Source organism: Protopterus annectens, chromosome 1.part2, assembly GCF_019279795.1.
Source record: "Protopterus annectens isolate FY-2018-M chromosome 1.part2, PAN1.0, whole genome shotgun sequence".
NCBI classification, from domain to species: Eukaryota; Metazoa; Chordata; order Ceratodontiformes; family Protopteridae; genus Protopterus; species Protopterus annectens.
In genome coordinates this window covers 318,882,147-318,897,473 of record NC_056727.1, presented here as the reverse complement: position 1 = coordinate 318,897,473, position 15,327 = coordinate 318,882,147, and positions in this window count along the sequence as shown.

Sequence of the window (15,327 nt, the reverse complement as noted above, 5' to 3'; positions counted from 1 at the left end):
AGATACAAAACACATGATACAAAACATATATTAATATATGGAAATAAATATATGTTTTATATCATTTTAAAATGAATATATGTTTGCTGTACCGACTAGTACTAAGGCACCAGTTGTCGTTTATGTTTTAAGTTCTGTATCATAAACATTTTGGGGATCACTTTCTATAAGCACCTGTTATCAGACATTATACATTAGAGACTTTACAGACATGTTCAGTCATGTGACTCCACTTTTCAATTATTGTATAGTAGAGATTACTGTCAGAATTGTAGCTATGAAATGATTGCCATATTTCTATCACTTATCAAGTACAAATATTTATGTCATGACAATGAAGTACACACTGATGAATCCACACATGAAAAAAACAAACCGTAGAAATTTCATGTACACATTGAAAAACGGTTGTGTCAAAAAATGCAAAAGGTCTACAAACAGGTATATATTTCTAAACACCCCCTGACTTAAATATACTAACCCCATGATCATATAACTGAGAAGAAAAGGGAAAGCCTGCCTACAATAAAAGTGTGTCCTGCTCCTGATCTGCAGTCATTGAACTATAAAAACAGAACTGTAACTGCAGTTCGGATAAATCAAAAACAGTAGAAAAGCTTCTAAACTGATGCAGAAGTAAAACATAAATCAAATGACACTTATCATCAACAAAAACATAAAAGCTAGCTTTTTCAAAACTGCCACTCAGTTTATTTGTCACCTCAAACAACACTTTTTGTTAGAATGGCATGCTCTCACATGAAAGGCAAATGTACATTCTTTTCAGAGCAAATATTTAAGCTTGCACTTTTGAATGTGATTTTCAAGAATTAGAACCATATTTACACATAAATGGAATAATGAGTAACAAATAACTAACCAAAGGGGGGAAATGACAGCTTTCATGACAGTAGGTATGTTTCAGTTACTTGTGTCTTTTCTACCCTCTGACAGCAGCAGTCCCTGTAGCACACTCTGCAGCTAGTAACCTCACAAGCACTTTCTTATGCTAATTTCATTGTACGAGTGTGCACTGCCTGTAGCACTGCTTACTGCTGTATCAGCTTTATCTGGGGGCTGTTGAAGCACAGCTTATATCAACTGCACCTGTGCAGTATTTGGAAATAATGTAGCCCTGCCTGAAGCATCTCATACTCCCCACATAGCTCTCAATTTCTGTGCTCAAAAAGCAAAGACAAGGCTAAAAATAACTGGAGGACAAAGGCCTAAAAACAGAGAAAAAGGTTAAATATTACTCTAATTCACCTAAATGTTGATTGAGCAACAAGTTTTGCTTAAACATACATTTCTGAACAATAAGAAGCATCAGACTGTAATGACTGGCATTACTGACTGACTCGGTAATTTAGCCGAAGATTAAACAGTTTACAATGAGCAGAGCAAAGACAGAAGGCAAAATGGGGATATTCTGCAGAATCAGGGATGTTTAGAGGTATGGATCTCCATCCTTCTTAAATGTTGTGCAGGACCCAAACTATCTGTCTTTTCCATTTACACTTTAAGGTCAACATCTAAAAAAAGGAGAAAGTGAGAATAAATGCATTCCATAAACCACATAAAGGTGCTCATTACACCTTAGTATTCCATAAAGTTTGGATTTCTGCAGCAAGAAAGCATAAGGCTCTCATCATATAGGTTTGTATGAAGGTAAGTGGTGTTGACAAATTAGCTATAATAACCATTTATTACTTGGCTTTAGTGTGTACCCCACAATAACAAAGGGTAGGAAAACTCACCCCAGAAAAATTAAAGGGGTCATGTCTGATTTCAGCCCAGTTTCTTGTAGAAAAGTTAGTGAGAAATGCAGACTCTATAAAGAAGTGTCCCCATCTGTCAAATGAACCAAAGAAGCAAGCAGTTTGGGGCAACACCACTACCGCTGCTCATAAATATTAACTCTGTATCACAATGTATATCTTAATCCATGTTCAACTAATGGTCTCATATTCTCACATTTAAATGTCTTGAATGTATATTTTAAAAAGGAAAAATCATAATTAAACTATTTCATAGTAATCATGGTTATACACTGATAAAATCACTTAGTAATTTATGCATGATATTGTCCACGGTATGACAGATGACAAAATGATGTCATAGTCAAATATAACCTAATTAAAACCAAAGGTCGGACAATAGACCCTTCTGGAACATCTTGACAAAATTCAACCACCAATTAATAATCACCCTTCTTATTGTCAGTCCAGCTTTTCTTTGGTCACTTTCTCTGAGAAATCAGGGAATTAATTGATAATGTTTATTCATATTAAATAAATGAACTGCCTTCTTTATATCCATAAATAATTTTATATAAGAGTAGATAGCAATCATTTTTCAGCCAATGTATTTAAGAAAATTTACTAGGGCTGTATCACAACCATGGATAAATTTATGTCCATGTGAGTCCAAATTTGCTTTTATAAATGTGATCAAATAATGTATAGTCTTATCAAAGTTCAGGCTCTTAGGTACCTTGGCCAATGATGATCTCAAGCAAAGTAGTCTGTAGTTATTAACATTGGTGTACAATTTGGTTATTTTGAATTCATTAGTTCTATCTTCAGGTGTAATTATTACAATTATTTATTTCACTGAGGCAGTTCATTCCTTTTCGTGAAATATTGTGAAATTTGTTTTACTTTGCATATTTCTCATATTCCTCTACAACAATGAAAATTGCTTAAATCACTATGATGTTTTAATATAATTCTTGCATATATTCCTGTAGTTTTTACTCAATGTATCAATAAATTTAAATTAACAGTGTAGATATTTAGTGAATCATGGAAATGCTGTCTTTGGTGAGATGCATAACATGCACAAAAAAGTTGATATGCTATCTCTTTTAATATTTTTAAAAGACATGATGGTATTGGTTTTCATTAATCAGGAATACGTATTTCAATTATTTTTCAGGAAGAAATATTGTCAAACATCCGATACTTCACTTCACTAAGATACTAAGCCAAACAGTACACAAACTGCAAAATGTATTTTTATTTATTTTATTTTACATTTGTTTACTGTGAGTGTCTGACGGGGCCAGAAGCCCCTTTTCAGTGGAGGCCCTGGGAGAAAAGCTCCAGTACAAATTTTTTTACAGAATTCTGACAAATACAAAGACATACATAGTACAAATTTTTACAGAAATTTTTACAAATACAGAGATGACTACTAACTGATCATCATGTAAAGATGCATTGGATGGTGCAGTGGTGCAGCGATATCATTGTTACCTCATAGCAAGAGGTTCTATAGTTCAATTCTCAGCTGGATTGCCTTCTCTGCAGAGTCTGCATGTACTCCTTGCATTCGTGTGGGTTTCCACTGGGTGCTCCAGTTTCAGCCCATAGAACAAAGACATGCATCTCAAGCTTTTCTCCCCAGGCCTCCATCAAAAATTGGCTTCATTATAAGTCAGATTTTCCCAGTAAACAAATATTAAATAAATTACATGAATATTTAATAATAAATAGATGACTGCTAAAGCTAACACTGAGTTTTAAGTAAAGCTTCAGATATAAAAGGCAGCATAAATGCAACATGAAAGTCATCTTTGAGTCTTCTGACATTAAACAAATATACAGCAAAAATTGTATACATCAGTCAAGAAATGTTGTTTATAATACAATAACGTATCACAACATCAGTTGTTTTTGACAGAACGATAGCGTTATAATAAAGGACAATATAGAGGAGAATGGAAGTAGGAATGTAGAAAGGCCACAGGGAAAAGGAAAGAGAAGTCTAGTAGTAGTAGGGTTTAGCGGGCTAAGAGTAGGTTACAGTTACTAAGGGAGGGATCAGTTGCATTCACCTAGGACTTGTACAGGAGCATAGCCCGTTGTTGGAAAGATGATCCCTGAGTTGTAGCTTAAATTTGGAGGGATTTGAGGTGTTTAATATGTGCTGTGGGATGGAATTGCATCTTTTGGATCTCTGGTTAGAGAATAGAGAATTTGAAAAGTTATTGTTGGACTTGGTGACTTTTAATAAGAGTTTGTCATAGGATCTTGGTGTTCTGCAGTTAGTGTAAGGTTGAACTAAGTCTTGGAGTACAGGGCAGTTTTCAGTTTGGTAATAGATGGAGTGGGTAATAGTTAATTGGTACAAGAATAGTCGATTGGGCAGTTCGATTCAGTTTAGTTCACACAGAGCAGTGCAATGGTCTGATCTGTAAGCATGATTCATAGCAAATCTGGCTATTTTATTGTAACAAGCTTCTAATTTGTTTAAGTCAGATTTTCTGAGGTTTGTAAAAATAGGAGCTGAATATAGAAGTGTGGAAAGTAAGTGTGACTTGGCTATGGCATGTCTGGTGGTCATGGTAAGGTAAGGCTTGGCTCTGTAAAGTGATCCAGATTTGATGTGAACTTTTTTGATCATCTGCACTATGTGTTTATCGAATTTTAGGCTGTCACTGATTGTGATCCTAAGAAGTTTGGTGTGTTCAACTGGTTCAGTTTTGGTTTTATTAGAAGAGGGAGTTATAAAGGTGGGGGGGTTGATCATATGACTTGATATTAGAGAAGAACATTAGTTTAGCTTTGTTTGGATTAAGCATTAGTTGGCAGTCGGAGAGATAGCTTTCGATGTCTAGGAGAGATTTTTAATTTTTTTCTAAGATTTCAGGAAGGGAAGGAGCTGAACATACTCGGGAGGAGTCGTCGTTGTATTGGACTATGGAGGCTTGGTGGGTGGCAGTGCAGAGTTTGTTAGTAAATATGGTAAAAAGCAGTGCACCTAGGATTGAACCCTGTGGGACACCAGTTGTGAAGGGTAGTAGAGAAGAGAGTTAATTTAGCCACTTGACTGCTTGTTGGCAGTCTGATAAGCAGCTGTGAAACCAAGATAGGGGTGGCTGGGTGAGTTTTAAGGATGCTTGTTCATTGAGTAGTTTTTGGTGGGATACCATTTCAAACACTTTTGACATGTTGAGGAAAATTGAAGAGGCTAAGAGACTAGTTGGACATTGTTTCTGAGCTGGTTGTTGGTATTTGTAAAACTTAGAGCAGTTATATTAAAATTAAAACAGATTTTATGCCAAATTGGATAATATCTACAATAACTCACACAATTATGAAATACATACAGTATACTGATTATGCTTTGAAATAAAGAAAACACCATATCACAGTGCATGTAGTGCCCTGATTACGTTCCAATATCAGAAAAAAAGATAAACCTGTAAAGTGCTCCTGTAGTGCAAGATCCTGCCACAACAGCACTTTCATGGGTATGTAATTACACACCTCTAACCACTAGTACATTTGGGTCTCATGCAAGGGATGTTCCTTCAGTCTCAACTGTTCCTGAATATCTTGTATATTTACACTCTATCTGAGGAATGTTTCTGTAAGCATTTTTTAAGTAAATTAGACATTTAAAATCTGTCCCCGACCCCCCCCCCCCCAGAATTCTTAAACAAATGAAATAATATATACATTCTGTCTGTGCTACTGTACTCTCTAAGTGCATTACTGGCTTCATGCTTTTTTTTATGCAACTGGCAGTACATGGACTAGATTAAGCTTCAGACACTACAAAGAATTGTGATCAGGTCTGACTGATCCTAACCATTTATTATGTGTCCTTGATATGGATGCCAAGGTTCACCTATCGAGATTTGCTCTTGCGGGTGAATGTCTTGGCAGCCATGTCCTGAATAAAGTATTGTATGGTTACGATTGGAGACCCGGTTATAATGCGTTATGTTACAGCAGTGCTAATGTTTAAGGAATTCACTATAACACGCTTGCAATAGAGAAATACATATGTAGCATTATAAGCAAACTTGCTGCCCCATAGACTCAGAAAAAAATAGAAGTCAACCAACACCATTGAAAACATCACACACCTTGCACTGCTACATAAACAATGCTCAGTAGAGAAGTGCACCTTCAGTCATATGCCTTGTGCAGCCTCACAACAGATGTTTTCCTTGTCTCTCTGAATTCTTTACACAGAGAGTTTTCAGGTAAGCACACATCATTGTACTTTCTTTGCTTATTGACATGAGCACATAAGTGAATGTTTTATTGTCTCTTCTTTCACAAAAGTAAAAAAATACTCAGAAACTATTTATATTTATATATTTATTCATTTATTTATTGGCATTTATTTACACGTTACTCAGACTGGGCATAAAAAAAAATATTTTTCAGCAGAGAACTGGGAAGAAAAGTTCCATTGCAAAAATACAATTTACAATTAATGACTGCATTTGTTAAAAGTTATAGAACAAGCTAGAGTCATGAAAGATAGTTGTACAAAATGTTGAAAGAATGGTGTATTATACAATGCTGGCAAACACAATGGGTTTATGACAATATCTTATGAGTGAAATGATGGAGCTATAATTATACTAAGTTACAGAATGAAATGATGGAGCTATAATTATACTAAGTTACAGAATTAAATGATGGAGTTATAATTATACTAAGTTACAGAATGAAATGATGGAGCTATAATTATACTAAGTTACAGAATGAAATGATGGAGCTATAATTATATTAAGTTACAGAATGAAATGATGGAGTTATAATTATACTAAGTTACAGAATGAAATGATGGAGCTATAATTATATTAAGTTACAGAATGAAATGATGGAGTTATAATTATACTAAGTTACAGAATTAAATGATGGAGCTATAATTATACTAAGTTACAGAATGAAATGATTCAGCTATAATTATACTAAGTTACAGAATGAAATGATGGAGTTATAATTATACTAAGTTACAGAATGAAATGATGGAACTATAATCATACTAAGTTACAAGGAAAAAATGAGTATAAAATATAAGGTGGAAAAAATTATAAATAGTATTCAATATAAGCTATTGAAAAACAGCTGAAATGCAGGTTGATAGGCTGACAGTAGGAAAATAGGAAGTGAAATGAGAAAGGTGATAATACAGGAAAGATAAGTTAAAATAATACTGAAGGGGAAAAGGAAATAAAATGCAGGTTAGAGACAGGGACTCATGGCTGAGAAGAGAAGAAAAAAAATGAAGGATTGTAGAGTATATAAGGAAGTCTAGTGAAAAAAGAGGAGAGATGAATAGAGCAAAGTGAGATGAGGAAACAGAAAGTTGAATTCACATGATGTATGTTTGATTTTATTGGAAGTAGTAGTTTGTGAATTCTAATTCTTAGGATGGATTAAGCTAAATTGGCTTAAACAGCAGATGAGCAGGATGAGAACCATGTACTCAGCAGATACAGAGTTGGGTGCGTTTTAAAGTAATTAAGGCTACTAACTTTTTTCAGAGAGAGAGAGAGAGAGGAAGGGAGTTCTGTGCTTTTGAAAGACAAATTGAGAAAAGTGCGCTATCAGCTGAGTTATTGGATTTATAAGTATCAGGCATATACTTTACTAAAATTGCATTTAATCAAGCAGAATGTGCCTCTTACCCCTCAGGTTCCAATACTTAAGCCTAACTCTTCTCCACTCTAACTCAACCACTAAGGTCTTTTGCTACTTTTCACATCTTTAATTTACTTTACTCTAATTTCTATGTACCAAAAAGGGATGTATTTCCCAATAATAATGTCTTAAAGAGACTGAGATTGAGGTAGGGTTAGCACCAACTTGGAGATATACCCTTTTATTGATATTTTATACCCAAAAATGAAGGAGATGAAATGACCCTATTGGCAGAAATAAGCAAAATGGAAATTTGGGAGGCTATGAAAAATTAGAACACAGGGAGGGCATCAGGGATAGATGGCATCCCTAGTGAAGTATGAAAGAGAAAAAGGGAAACGCTAATAAAAATCCAGTAGAAGTTAAAGCAGTATTAATAGTAATCCCAAAAGAAAAAAGGATTTGACTAACCTTGGGTAGTATAGGCCTAGCCGGGCAACCCAAATGTGACCTACATTTCTGATTTATATGAAGTGTTTTACTGACTCTCTCTGTCCATCAAAGACATATGTGTCAGGCTAGAAGTGAATTTCTGATTACATTAGTCCAAGCTGTGCTTAAATAGCCTAAGAGAGAAACTCTGCTTCAAATGGATGGGGAGCCTGTTCCTGAGAATGGGAATTCTGTGAGAAAAATATCTGACTATCCAACATGTCCTGCTTATGTTGTAAGCAAAATGTAGGTCTTTTAATCTAGTAGTTCTGATGCTGTTTGTTTTGCGGATTTGCAAAAGGCTCATCAAAACAGGGTCCAGGGATGCCTTGCACGCCAGGCAAAGATCATCTCTCAGACGTCTGTGTATCATACAAAGTAAATAGACAAGACTTTGAGGTGATCAGTGTAGGACATTGTGTTTATTCCCTGTATTCTTTTTGTAAGGAACCTTTGTGGATGTTTCAGTTGCTGCATGTGTCTGATCAGGTACATACTGAAAAGGGCATTATACTATATGATGGATCTAATGAGGGCCAAGTACAGTAGTACGATGACCAATCTGCACCTAGATGCCATCCCCTTACTTATTAGTTTAGCAACACAGAAGGATTTTCTTACGATCTTGGATACATGTTGGTCGAAAGCTAGGTTACTATCTAAACGAACTCCTAGATCCCTGGCTAGTGAATCAACTTTTAGGGGTGTTTTGTTGGTGACCTAGTAATCTCAGTTGACCATCTTCTCAAAAGGTACTATAATGCATTTCTTGATGCGGAGTTTTAAGCCACAGCTTTGGCACCAAGTTCTTATCTGTGTTAGACCTTCCTGAAGAGTGTTCCCATTTTTGGGGGGATTCGATGACTGCTCTTAATTTGCAATCATCTGCAAACTTAGTTAGCTAGAGGCCTTTGACATCTGAGAGGTAGATGCCAAAGAGGAGTGGGCCTAACACGCAGCCCTGGGAGACTCCACTAGTGACTGTCCTCTTTGTGGAGGAGATCGCAATGATTCTAACCTTCTGCATCTGATCAGTGAACTAGTTAGCTATCCAACATGTTTTAAAGGAGTTTATACCAAGTCAAAAAATGCCACGACTCAGCTGGACACGGAGTTAAAAGGCTGAAATTTTATTAAAAAAACACACAATCATAAGCACTTTCATCCCATGAATAGAGACTTCTTGAGATAAAACGGCAGCACATTTGACATCTTTATATACCCTAAATTTCCTATCACCCTCCAGTTAACAAGTTAATTACTTAATACACTAATAGGTAATCCTCCTTAAGACAACCCTAAACCATAAATATTCTTGCTAGTTTAAATCATTGTATTTAACAAATATTATATACTTATATGAAACACATAAAAATAAAACTGTTGGCAAAATCTATACCAAAGTATATGTGAACCAAATTTCAACATTATCACCACTTCTGAATGGAAGCTACCCTCTCATTTAAAATGTGTTTAAGGGACACCTCATCATTTAAACCAGGGGGTAAAGTGGCATTCAACCTTAACTGCCATATTAACTCTAGCTTCATTAAGTACCCTTTCCAGTTACCACCTCTAGGATTAAATTAAATATTTTCTATAATACCAAGTAAAAAGTGAGAACAATTCACACATAAAATAGAATGTTTGTACAGTACACTAGCTTCTCTTTAATTAGCAAAGTCGTAAACATGTTCATATATTCTATTTTTCAATGCTCTCTCCATCTTCCCTATATAGAAGGCAGGACAGGCATCACACTTTACTAAGTATATTATTCTGCTAGTACCACAATTATCTTTTTGAAAAATGATCCTGCTCCCTAGCTTGTTGTCTAAAATCAAACTACTTTCCTTTATTATATAAGAACACTTACTGCACCTACCACATGGGACAGTCCACTCATTCAAGGTTGCAGGGTTACTTTCATTGTTCTCAATGAGCCATTTAAAAATGTTTTCAGTTTTATAAATAAACAAGGGTTCCTCCACTGACAATTCATATAGTTCCTTATTAACCTTGAAAATATTCCAACTTATTTTTGCTATAGATCTAATATCCCCAGAATATTGATTATATTCAAGCACCAATGCTTTCTCATGCTTAACTTCTTCTGTCCCTTCACTTGATTTATCCATACCTGTTCCCAATAGGGGTTTATACCTTAATCCCCATCCATGATAGACATCTCAAATAATACCATCTACCATTCTTTCAGGGTAACCCCTATTTAAGTGCATCGCCTTAAGTTTGATCAGTTTATTCCATACCTTCACCTGCTCTGATGTAATCCTAGCAATGCAAATGGTTTGCCTTTTACCAAATTTTTCTTGTAAAAGTGTGGGTGGTTACTAGAATAGTGTAAATAACTATTACATAATGTCTCCTTCCTAAACAGGTTTGATTTAATACCTTCTGCCATAGGAGAAATGCAGGTGTCATTGGTTGCCGCACACTACAGTAAACTCTCAGTTAACCGGAGCTCAAGCAACCAGCACTCTCAAGCAACCAGCAAACAAAATATCAAAGAACTACAGTACAATTGTCATTTGTTCCACTTTATGTTTTCCTCCGCAAAAACATACCTTACATTTTTAGAGTTTTAGAGTTTTAAAAAGGAAGACAGGAATAAATTCCCCCTCTCCCCAACTTGAGAACAAGTCAAACCAAACAAATAGTACAGGGTACGGTATTAGTCAGGCCTATTTTTAATAGTAACTCTCAAGCAACCAGAAACTACAGTTATCCAGCATCTACCAATCCCCATGGGTGCCGGTTAACTGAGAGTTTACTGTATTTTATTTGCGTTCCGAGTTTATACTAAGTACCGTGAATTTATTGACAATGCCTGATGGAGGTATTGTATCAATGCTTTAGCCAGATCTAGGTAGGCAGTATGGACCACTTTCGCCTCATCCCTTGCCTTAATGACCTCTTCAAAGAAGTCCACCAGTTCAGTAAGCATGACCATCCTTTGACAAAGCCAAACTGGGATGGATCCGGTGTCTGGAGGTCTTCTATGTCCTTGATAATTTCCATAATAATTCTTTCCATGTCTGTAGTTTCCAGGATCTGCTAAAGGGCCTCCCTTATGAAGGGGGGGGGTGACAGTTACAGTCCTTCATTCTCATGTTACAAAGCCTGTTTTAATAATATAGTTAAATAGTAACTCCATGGGGTCCTGATAAGTCATATTTAGACTGTTCAGAATGCATCCTGGGATGTTATCAGAGCCCAGTGAGGCTGTGTCCTTGGCTTTATTGATAGCAAACAGTACATGCTCCCTAGTTATAGTTGGAGGCATTATGTGTGAGGGTATTTCTTGGTGGGATGGTTGCGGGTGAGAGAGGGTTAAAGCTGGAAATGAATTCGTCCATTAACAGGTTCATTGAAGTGCCAGGCTTGGTGAATGTGGCATCATTAACCAACAGTTCAACACATTACTGTGTGCTGCTGTTGAGGTTTCTGACATAACTGTAGAAGGCTTTATAGGTTCATAGATTAGTACTACGCTAACTGCCCTTTTGGGCCATTTGAAGCCTAGCCAGTTACCCCATGTAAGAATCAAACCCTGCACCTTGTGTCTTTAAGGTAAACACCTTAACCATTATGTCATCCTCCCTTTATATGGTTATCTTTCACCTGGGAGGCTAGTCTATGCTCAAAGTTAGCTTTGTTAGACCTAACTAGCCCTCTACATTGCCTGTTTAGTTTGATGACAAGAGTTTTTATATTTATGAGAATTATCCTTCCTGATTTTTGACATATTTTTTTCCTTTTGTTGTATATCCTGATTAATTTGGGATGCCATCAGGGTGGTTTGTTTCTGAGGCTAGTTCTGATCTTACTTCTGAGAGGTACAGTAGCCTGTCTGCAGCCATTCACATGGTTGTAAGAGCTTATGAGAGCAATTCAGTTTAGACTGCTTTCTCAGCGTTTGGAGAGGCATTGGATTTTGATAAACCATCACTTAATAAAAAAGAAGTTTGCCTTGGAATAATTCTTAAGTGTTACTGGTTTTACTGGCCATACAGAGTTGATTTTAATTTCAAAGGACACAGCTTTATGGTCAGACATTACCAGGGAGGACAAGACATTGGGGAGGGTATAGCATTCTCCAAATTTGTTGATATAAAACCCAGTATGGTAGTGCCTCTAGTGGCGTATTTACTACATGGTCAAGGGTGTTTGTATTTACAAAGTCCAGAAATCTCTGTGCCTTAGATTTGGAGCCATGTAGGATTTCCAGTCTACAGAATGGTAATTAAAGTCTCCCATGATTAGAGTGTTATTTTGGATGGTAAGTGTCTCCAGTAGGTCCAAGTATGCACCGTGAGCTTCTGGGATGTGGATGGTGATCTATAGCTGGCTAAGATATGGTATGGGATTTTGTCTGTGGTGATCTCCACATAGAGGAACTCCAGCATATCATCCTGTTTTGACCACCCTAGATATATGCTTGTTATTGATGTATGACCCTAGCCCTGAGTATCATCCTGCCATCGCCCAGAATGATACTGCAGTACAAGGACAAAATGATTGACGTCAACAATTGGCTAAGCTTCTGGTGTCATTCTAAGGGGATCCAGTATCTGTCTGCCTGGGACGATATGGTCGACAGACCACGATGCTTTGCCAGAGATGGCCTACACCTGTCACCCCTGGGATTCTGGATATTGGCTAAGGCTCTTGCTGGCCCTATAGTACCTATTTTAGGCAAGATTCAAATGACAAATTCACCACCATAACAGGAACGGGCAAGCAAAAACTGAGATTAAAGCTATTCAATGCTAGACGTCTAAATCTCAAAATGCACTCACTCGAGGCACTCCTTAAAATGGAGAACATCGATATCTGTGCAGTGACTGAGACCTGGTTCAAGGCTCCAGAGAGCACCCCTGCATTACCAGGCTATAACTCATACCACACATTTCGGCCATCTAACCTGGACTGGAACACCAAAGGTGGAGGTGTGTCCATATTCATTAAGGATATCCACACATCCAGGCTAGTTGCTCAGCATAATGCATCCGAGGTTATCCGAGTGCAACTAACTCTGGGCAAAACTGCAATCCAAATTGTAGCTTGCTACAGATCCCCCACCATGCTCCAGGATTCCTACTCCTCTTTTCTTGATATACTGGAAAATATTAGGGTTCAACCAAACACCCTAATAATGGGTGATTAACTACCCCACCATTAACTGGGAAAACTACTCATGTACCAACTCCTATGCTCAACGTTTTCTGGAATTCATAAATTCCAATGCCCTGGATCAACTTATCCACACTCCGACCAGGGGCAACAATATCCTAGACCTAGTCATTACCAACATGAGTGACCGGTGTTCCATACCTGAAGTCAACTCCTCGTTGGTCAGATCCGACCATAAGCTAATCATCCTAGATTTCCACATCCCGACCCCACCCCCCATTAAGGAAACCATGGTAAAACATTTCTCCAAAGCCAACTTCATGCTTCTTAAGACAGAAGTGGTGAACTTCATGACACCCATGCAGATGGGCAATACAGTTACAACTGCTGAATCCTACACAAATGCACTCTATAAGCACTTACACGAGTGCATGGATCGTGCTATCTCAAACAGAATCAAGATGCTATCCTCCAAAAAAAGGAAGCCAATCTGGTGGTCCCCTGCCATAAACAAACTCTACAACAGAAGGAAGAAACTGTTGCAAAAGACAGTAAAATCCCATGAGTGGAAGAGCTCTTTGGTCAGTAAGAAGCTGAGATCTCTTATAAGATCCTCCAAAGCTAGCTACAAAAACAAAATCACCACTGACTCTAAGGACAACCACAAAGCATTCTATAGCTATGTCAAGAATCTCAATGGCAATATCCAGATCTGCTCTGAGTTACAGAACAATGGCACGAAAATTACAGAACCAACTGATATTGCCAACATCCTGGCAGATAGGTTCAGTGCTAACTTTACCCCCCCCCTTCTCACCCCCTAAAGGGCCCATAACTATACAGGAAGAATGCAGAGTCCCTGTATTCACAACTATGCAGGTAAAAGCTGCACTTTCTAAAGCCAAAAATACAGCATCTATGGGACCAGACAACATCCCAGGCTGCTTTTTACATGAACTTCAGAATGAGCTGGCTCTCCACCTAAGTACCATGTTCAATCATAGCCTCACATCAGGCTTTGTGCCCACTGAATGGCACACAGCAACAATTATTCCACTCCACAAAGGGGGAGCCACCACTGATCCCAGGAACTATTGCCCTATTAGCCTGATGAGCCTGGTCTGCAAGACCATGGAATGCATCATCATGGAATTCATAAACAAAGACATTGATAACCTCCAAACTCTGGCCCCCACCTAGTTCAGGTTTGTGAGAGGCAGATCATGCCTCCTAAACCTGATCGACTTCTTTGAGGCAGTCACCAAAGCCGTAGAAGAGGGTAAGGTGTTTCACACAGTCTATCTTGACCTCGCCAAGGCTTTCAGCACCATCCCCCATTCTGGAATTATAGCTAAACTCACTAAACTGGGTATAAATCCCTACAGCACAAGATGGGTTGCCAAATGGCTCACTAACAGAACCCGCACTGTAAAGGTTGCAGACTCCAAATCTGACTTCAAACCAGTGACAAGTGGAGTACCACAGGGTTCAGTCCTGGGACCTCTCCTGTTTGGCATCTACTTCTCTGAAGTACAGGCTAACACAGAAGGCTCTGGCTAATGAAGTTCACAGATGACTGCAAACTAGGAGCCATAGTTGAGTCCCCAAATTATGTGGACATCCTACAGAAGGTCCTCACTGAGACAGATGCCTGGTGTCAGAGCCATGGCCTCAAGCTCAATGCCAAAAAGTGCATTGTCATCCCCTTTGATAAAAACTCTGTACCCATGAACTACCACACAGGCGGCAATCTACTTAATGCCAAATGTGTGATGAGACCTTGGGATCCAGGTGGACAGTAGTCTCTCCTTTGATAGTCACATCGCCACAGTAGTCAGGAAATCCTTCTATGTGGCACACCTCATCACAAAAGAGATCTTATCCAGGAAAAAAGAGATCATTGTTCCCCTCTACTCAACACTCATTAGACCCATTATAGAGTACAACACCCCTTTTGGAATGTACCTCACAAGACATCAGCAGCAGCTGTAAAGACCACAGAAGTACCTCACAAAGAGAATTACTGGCCTCAAACAAATGCCCTACACTGACCATCTCAAAAAACTCCAACTTTACTCCATAGCATATCTCCTACTCTGAGGTGATCTCTGCCTAACATATAAAGCTATATCAAACCCCGAGCTGTTGGACATGCTACACCTAAAGAAATCCCAATCTCTCCAAGCTACACTGTCTAGGGACCTAAACCTTGTCACCACAATAAACAGGACATACTGGAGGGATAGATTCCTGTCCCAGAGACTTCCCATACTCTGGAACAAGCTACCCA